Source organism: Fukomys damarensis, unplaced genomic scaffold (genome assembly GCF_012274545.1).
Source record: "Fukomys damarensis isolate Sample0158 unplaced genomic scaffold, DMR_v1.0_HiC HiC_scaffold_3, whole genome shotgun sequence".
Lineage (NCBI taxonomy): Eukaryota > Metazoa > Chordata > Mammalia > Rodentia > Bathyergidae > Fukomys > Fukomys damarensis.
Genome location: NW_022900915.1, coordinates 47,181,675 through 47,188,730, shown reverse-complemented (window position 1 = coordinate 47,188,730; position 7,056 = coordinate 47,181,675). Strand labels below are relative to the sequence as shown.

The 7,056-nt window shown below is 54.8% G+C and overlaps 1 pseudogene; it reads right to left on the bottom strand.

Annotated features, from left to right (window-relative positions):
- Nucleotides 1–3,264: 3,264 nt before the first annotated feature.
- LOC104858625 lies at nt 3,265–6,934 on the bottom strand (annotated as a pseudogene).
- Nucleotides 6,935–7,056: the final 122 nt, after the last annotated feature.

Sequence of the window (7,056 nt, the reverse complement as noted above, 5' to 3'; positions counted from 1 at the left end):
AGGAGTGTAGAGTGGTAAAGTCAGTGTGGAAATCAGTATGCGGATTCCTCAGAGAACTAAAACTAGAGGCCCCATTGGATCCACCTGTTCTGCTCTCCCCAGAAGAGTTAAAAGTACAATACCACAGTAAAATATGCGCACCCATGTTTACAGCAGCACATTTATAACTGCCAAATTGTAAATCCTGTGTCCATCAAAAGATGAACGGACAAAGAAAGTGTAATTATCTTGTTTGATAGGGATCAATGGTCTTTCTGCACATGTGGAGACGCATTCTCCTCCTCCTCCTCCTCCTCTGCCTCCTTTCCCTCCTCCTCCACCTCCTGCTCCTCCTCTGCCTTCTTTCCCTCCTCCTCTTCTTTGACTGGCTCAAATGTAATCATATTTTGGGATCATGAATTAAGGAACCATGGGCAGTAGGTGTGAGAATGGGACTGTGTGTGTCATATGTCATATGTTGTATGTTACCACGTGATCGGAGAAAGAATGCAGCCACCTTTCCAGGGCCTCAGTGGAAGCTGAGGCAGCTCCATCTTGGTTCATGCTCTTGCAGGTGAAGGGTTAGTGACAGTTAATGAATTTTTGCTCACTGTGTTTAACAGTTATGCTCAGTCATGCTCATGTAGCCCTTGTAGAGCCTTTGGGTTGCTTTCCCCTGGTCTGTTTAGAGTTTTGACATGTTTATTCTGGTGCCCACCTCCTGTGGTGGCGGCACCTCTCAATCTGTGTGGCTTTATCTCCTTGAAGTCAGGGAGCTCCCGTCCCTGTTGTAGCGTTGTGGCCTGGCTGTAGGTCAGTCACCATAGTCTGTGAAGAAAGCTGGACATCTCTTCTGAGGAGATAAAGACCTCAGAGAATATGCAACTCAGGCAACAGTCCCAACACAATATCTCTCTTTGTAGTTTCATTGCTACCTAAAAACCATATCTTTACCTTATTTACAATCTCATAGATTCAGGAACTTTTGAGGAATATCAGTTCCAGTGCAAGGGTAGTCACTCAATGGTTTCATGAGTAGCACACTGGACATGATTTCTAGTGTGGCTTGGGTTCTTCTAACATGTGCTGGGTTTTGGGGCCCTGTGCTGTGTTGTGTACCTTCCCAACTCCCAGCACTTTACCTCTCCCAGCAGCCTAGGAGTCTGGTTTCAGCGCTTTCCTTGCAAGCAGAGAGAGGGCTGCATGGGGACGCTTGGTGTGAAGCGAGGGGCCAGGCGCACAGCGGGCCAGGGTGGCCTGTGCAGAGGACAAGAGTCAGTGCCCCAGGGCTGTTTCTCTTGCCCTGGAAAGCAGAGTGCATTTCACGCTGATGTGTGTCCCAGCAGAAGGCTGCTCTGGGTGGGCAGGAAGGGAGCTTGCGACTTCACTTGGGGGAGGAAAACACAGTCCTAGCCATGAAACATCTAAGTTCGAAAAACAGAACAAAGGCAGATGTTGTTCTCTGTTAGAGGACAAGATGAGTTTTACATCCAGAGCTACTGCCCATGATACACATGGGTGTGAGGGAGCGAATTTCCTGACGATAGAACTGACATTCCCCAGGAACTTGTGTTTCTATGAAATTGTGAATATGATAGAGATATAACTTCTAGGTAGTAATGAAACTACAAATAGTGATACTGTTAAGGGGCTATCCTGTAAGTCTTAGGGAAATATGGTATAACATCTGTGCCTCCTCTTTTCTCTATTTCCCTGCCTCTCATGCTCTTCCTCTCTCTCCCTCTCTCTCTCTCTCTCTCTCTCTCTCTCTCTCTCTCTCTCACACACACACACACACACACACACACATGAGAAAGAACAGATTGAAAATCTAAGCCTAAGGAAGAAAACTATAAAACAACAGGCCAAGACATCATCTCAGGACAGGAGACTATTTGTATTTCTGTGAATAACCTCACAAGGTACAAGGCGGGATCAAAGTATAGAGCAAAGATTTACTGTAAAATTTGTTACAGTAAATGCACATTGCCATGAACCTTTCAAATCCTCCCGCACACTTGGAAAACATTTGGCACTCTGGCTGCTTTCTGAAGGAGTTCTGCAAGCCCTCTTTCTTGAGCGCCTTCGTCAGGTTTGGTCAAGAATACAGTGAATGCCAGAGCCGAGTGCCGTCCAGCGGAAAGGCTGGACGATGCCGCCAGCCTTGAACGATGTCGTAACCTCATCCACCTTATTCACCAGACCTGGCACTGTGTGGATTCTGCTCCTTTCCCAAAGTCAAAGTGACCATGAGAGCTGAATGGCTGAATGGATTATGGACATGGAGGCCCCTAAGAAAGTGCGGCAAAAGACACAAAAGAGGACTTCCACAACTGCTCCGGAAAGGGCAGCAGAGGTGGGACAAGGGTGTTCAAGGCAAGCGGAGGATTCTGAGGAGGACTGATATTGATAGACTTGTGTCTCTCACTACCATAGATATTTACTCTAAGCATTCATCCTACGTTTAAGCCACACCCTGTGAAGGTGTTGCACGAGCCGCTCCTGTCCCGGTCACCTGGGTGCAGGGCCTGAGTCCCTGCTTCCCACCTCTGTCTTTCCAGTTCAGGCACAAGGTGTCCTCTTCTGAGCTCCACTCCAGGCTCCCTGCCTGGGGCCAGTGTCTGTCACACTCTGTCCTGGGCCCTGTCAGCCTGTCTGTGTCAGGGGTTCCCATACCCCGCAGCTCTGGGACCCTACCACTGACTACACGTACCACCTGGTTGCTCTGGGCCTGGTCAGCGTAGACTCCCGGGCTCACTCTCCATCTGGGACTGGTGCTCCACCTGTGGACACTGCCAGGGCCAAGGCATTCCCACTGCAACGCGTCTGTGAGGACTTGACCGGGGTCCACCCTGCCGGGGAGCTCGCTGATCAGTGACCACACCAGCAGCACCAACCCTGTCCATGTGCTGTGTGCCCCTGCGTGGACCGGCAGCATCGCAGGTGGCTGTGACTGGGTCCAGACGATGGCAAGAGACAGGAAGGGTGCCAGGAGCCATCAAGGGTGCCTCTTCTCCTTCTGTCCTGGGACTGCTGCAGCTGGCAGACTGCACCCTGTTGGCGTCTCTGCCTGCACAGCCTTCCAGTTTCATGTCTGAGACTGTTCTCCTCCCCTCTGTGCCCTGGGGTCCCAATTGCCACTGGTTTGGGCGAAGTCCTGCAGTATCCCTTGTGTTTTCTCTGGCCTTCATTCAGTTACCATAATGCCCTTGGTAGATTCCCTGAACCTGTCTACGTCTTTGGAATTTTTCTCTTGATTAAAGCATTCAAATGGAAGACTGATGTCTACCTCCTTGTGGATCCTAAGGGTTTCATCAGCCCCACGGGTGTTGGCGAAGGTTGGTCATCAGTCTGGTTCTCCAAATCCAGACCCACTGCCACGGGGCGCATCATGTCCTCCATGCGGAACCGTGGTGGGTAAGGGTGGTGCTGTCTACCTGCCCAGGAGCTCAGGGGGAGCAGAGGCCCCTTGCCGTGCACAGACAGAGAACTCTGTACCCGGGGCCGAGACTGCAGCGCTGTGTGGGTGGTGAGGCGATTGGGAGCCGGGTGGGTCAGAGGAGTCAGGAGGTGCGGTGCGGAGGTGAGCAGGCCCCAGGCTTCCTCCTTCTGAAGGCGAGTTCTGTGGGGTGGCCGCCCCACCCCTGTCCCCTCCCCTGATGACACCAGGGGAACGCGTCTAAGACAGAGGGAGGAGCTGCAACACTCGTGCCAATAATCGGCATTCGGGGGTCATGGTGGGAAATACTGCAATGAGAGGAAGACACCTACGCACAGTCCAGATGGAAACACAAACCGAACACGCCGCCCACTTGTCCACACACCTCGGCGGAGCCAGGGCCTCCAACAGCTGTCAGGGTCCGCAGTGACTCCGGGTCGTTCCCAAGACCATGTCAGTGTGAACCTCGGCGTTTTCATGGAGAAAACACTCAGGGAGCGCACAGCGCTGAGCCCCGAATGGGCCTCTGGCAGCCAACACTGCCACGTGGGCCTCGGTTTCCTCAGCTGCAAACTGGGGCTACGATGGTGCCTGACTCGTGCCCTGCTGTGACAGGCGTGGGAGCCATCCAGGTGCACGGCCCCACGTGTGCCTGGGCCGCTGATGTGCGGAGTTGTCCTCTGTGTTAGTAATGGGGATAGAACTGCCAACTCACTCCTCACCCACCCCAACATGAATAAAAAAGCATTCCAGATCTGGGCTGGGGAGGGTGTGTGAACGGATCGGCATTTTGGCTGAACTTGGATCAGTATTTGATTTCATCAGCTTTTGATGCTGCTCTTATTTTACAGCAATCACACGCACGTGTGGGAGATTCCCACTCCTGTTGGCCCCACATCCTCCACACACAGAAGCTCTGCAGCCATTACACCTGCACGCTGCTAGGGAGGAGCTTCACAGGCTCTGGGCTGAGTGTTCATTGGCCCCAACTCTGCATTTGCAGGGTTATCCAAATCCAGGTCTCAGGACAGCTGCTGGTACTGACAAAAAAGCCCTCTGGGAGCCAGCGTGACACTGAGGAATGTGCTGTCAGGAAAGCGGAAGTGTTTTCGGAGAGTGCACTTTGGGTGGGGGAGGTGTCCTGAAGAAAAGCACGCACAATGTAGCAAGGAGATGATTCCAGAAGCGCTGGGCTCAGGGATGAGCACAGCACCACTTTCTCTCCAACCAGGACTTCTCTTCTCGACACGGTCAACATCCTCAGCTTTGTCAGACTGCTTTGAGCTTTAAATCAGCCAGTGACAGCCCATGAACTCACTGTATCTCTCAGGAGGGTGCTGTGTGCTGAAGTAGTTTCCTTTAGTGCCAGTCAGTGTGTGCACGGCTGTAACAGAAGGGCAAGCCGAGATCAGAGGTATGGACAGACACCGCCTCCCGTGTCCCAGAAGGGGGTCCAGAGCTGCCTGCAGGACCCACGCCAGGGCTGAGGACCCGCAGATAAGCAGCGTGTGACCAGAGCCCTCCTGCCACTGAGGGTGCAGCTCGGCTCCGCTCCGGCCACCGTCTCTGACCCAAGCCGCTCAGCACCAAATGTCTGGGTTTTCCCAGCAGCAACTGTGTCTCCTGGAAGTCCGGTCTGCTCAGTCCCTCCTATGCAAGCTCGGTTCAGACCGCAGGTTCCAGGGCTCCATCCCACACACCACCCTCCCCCAGCAGGTGCAGGCTTTCGGGAGTTCTGTGCCGACCTGGGACAGAATAGGTGTTTCCTACTACACCCCGGGGCTGGGTAAAAACGTACCACATCTACAGACAGATGTGGACTTCAGTCTCAGCCCAGTGCTGACTGCTCCTGCAGTTACCTGATCTCTGCAGGGCCGTGAATGTGGTGAATGTCTATCTCACGGACTCACTGGCACATTGGAGAAATGTAAAATGCTTCCCACAGCTCAGGCACACTGCATGGCAGGAACTACTATAAAAATTGAGAAAGTTATACAAAATTAACATACACACACACACACACACAGACACACACACATCCCACGGACGCGGCAGTGTTAACAAATGGCAATAACCCACGTGTGACATACACAGCTATGGAAACTCCAGCTGAGGTTTGGGTGAAGGATGAGTCGTGAAAGCGAAGTGTACCCCTGTGCCTGGGCCATCCTGCTGCATGTGCCCCGGTACCCAGCTCCCCGGGCTCCCCTGGACGCCCCACTGAGGTCCTGCCACTCAGAACCACTGTTGGAGTCCAGCCCGGCTCATCCCCTGGGCAGTGGCCAATGTCTCTGCTGCTCTCTAGCCCCCACCTCCCCAGGCGCTCGATTGCCCCCTCAAGTCCCTGTCCCTTAGGGTGAGGTTGAGCGGCTTCAGTGTGGGCCTGACCACCGCGTGGGAGAGCACCACGAACTCACCCTGCTCATGGGACCTGCTCTTGGCCAGCTGCAGATCACGAAGAAGATGCTCCCGGAGCACAGGGCCACCACGGTCATGCGGGACGAGCAGGTGCTGAAGGCCTTTCCCCTGAGCGCGGCCGACCTCATGCTCGGCACGGCCCTGGTGCTGCTGCCCTAGGACGGGAGGATCAGCCCCGGGGTAGCACCACAAAGACAAAGCTGGCCAGGCACATCTCCAGCTCCTTCAGGCTGCTATCCACGCAGGCCAGCTGCATGATGTGGGGCATCTCACAGAAGTGGCTGAGACCACTGAGCCAGGAGGCACAGGTCAGGCCTGCGCAGAGCCACGGGTGCAGGCATCTGTACACAGTGGCGTAGTGGTCATGGGACATGACGGCCAGGAGGATGCACTCGGTGGTGCCCAGCCAGTGGGAGATGTAGAAGTGGCCCATGCACCCGGATAGATGATGGTGTTCCGAAGTCCACAGAGGCTGACCAGGAGTTGGGGACAATGCTCGCAGTACAGGCTGCATCCCGGAAGAAGTTGGCGAGGAAGAAGCGCACGGCGTGTGCAGATGCACCTCCTCGCAGGAGACCAGCACGATGCCCACACTGCCCACGATGGACACCTGGTAGAGCCCTGACACAGCTGCAAAGAGGACGGGTTCCAGCACCGACCTGGTGGGGAAGCCCAGGAGCATTAACTCACCCGGAGAGCTCCTGTCAGGGGAGGGAACCGCGCTCCCTGGGGCCTGGGGCCTGAAGTGGAGGCTTCACATCCGTGACCGGGAAACACGTTCTCAGGGTGCCCTCTGCCCGTGCACTGCCTTCCTGATGGCCGGCTGGAGAAATGATGGAGGTGTGATCCAGGTCAGAGCCACTGTGTGGCTGGGGTCACCCCTGGGCCAGCAGGGGCGGACCCTGACAGCAGTGGGTGAAGGAAGGAGAATTTGCTTAGGAGAAGCAGGGCTGATGGTGTGGGGAGGGGCTCGCTGATTATCCCGAGTGACCCCAGCCAGGGTGCAGAAGAACCAAACGTCACATGGCCCCTGATCCACGTGTGTGAATACCCTGTGTCATAAAAAACTTACCATAAAACAGTACTGAGGCCTTCCATCGCGCGTGTGCAGGAAAGGGCGGCGCTCTGGGCACAGCAGTCCTCTGATGGGGGCTAACAGCAGGGGCTGCGTCTGGAGGACACCCAGAGCTCCTGCAGACCAGCGAGCCTCGGAGACCCAC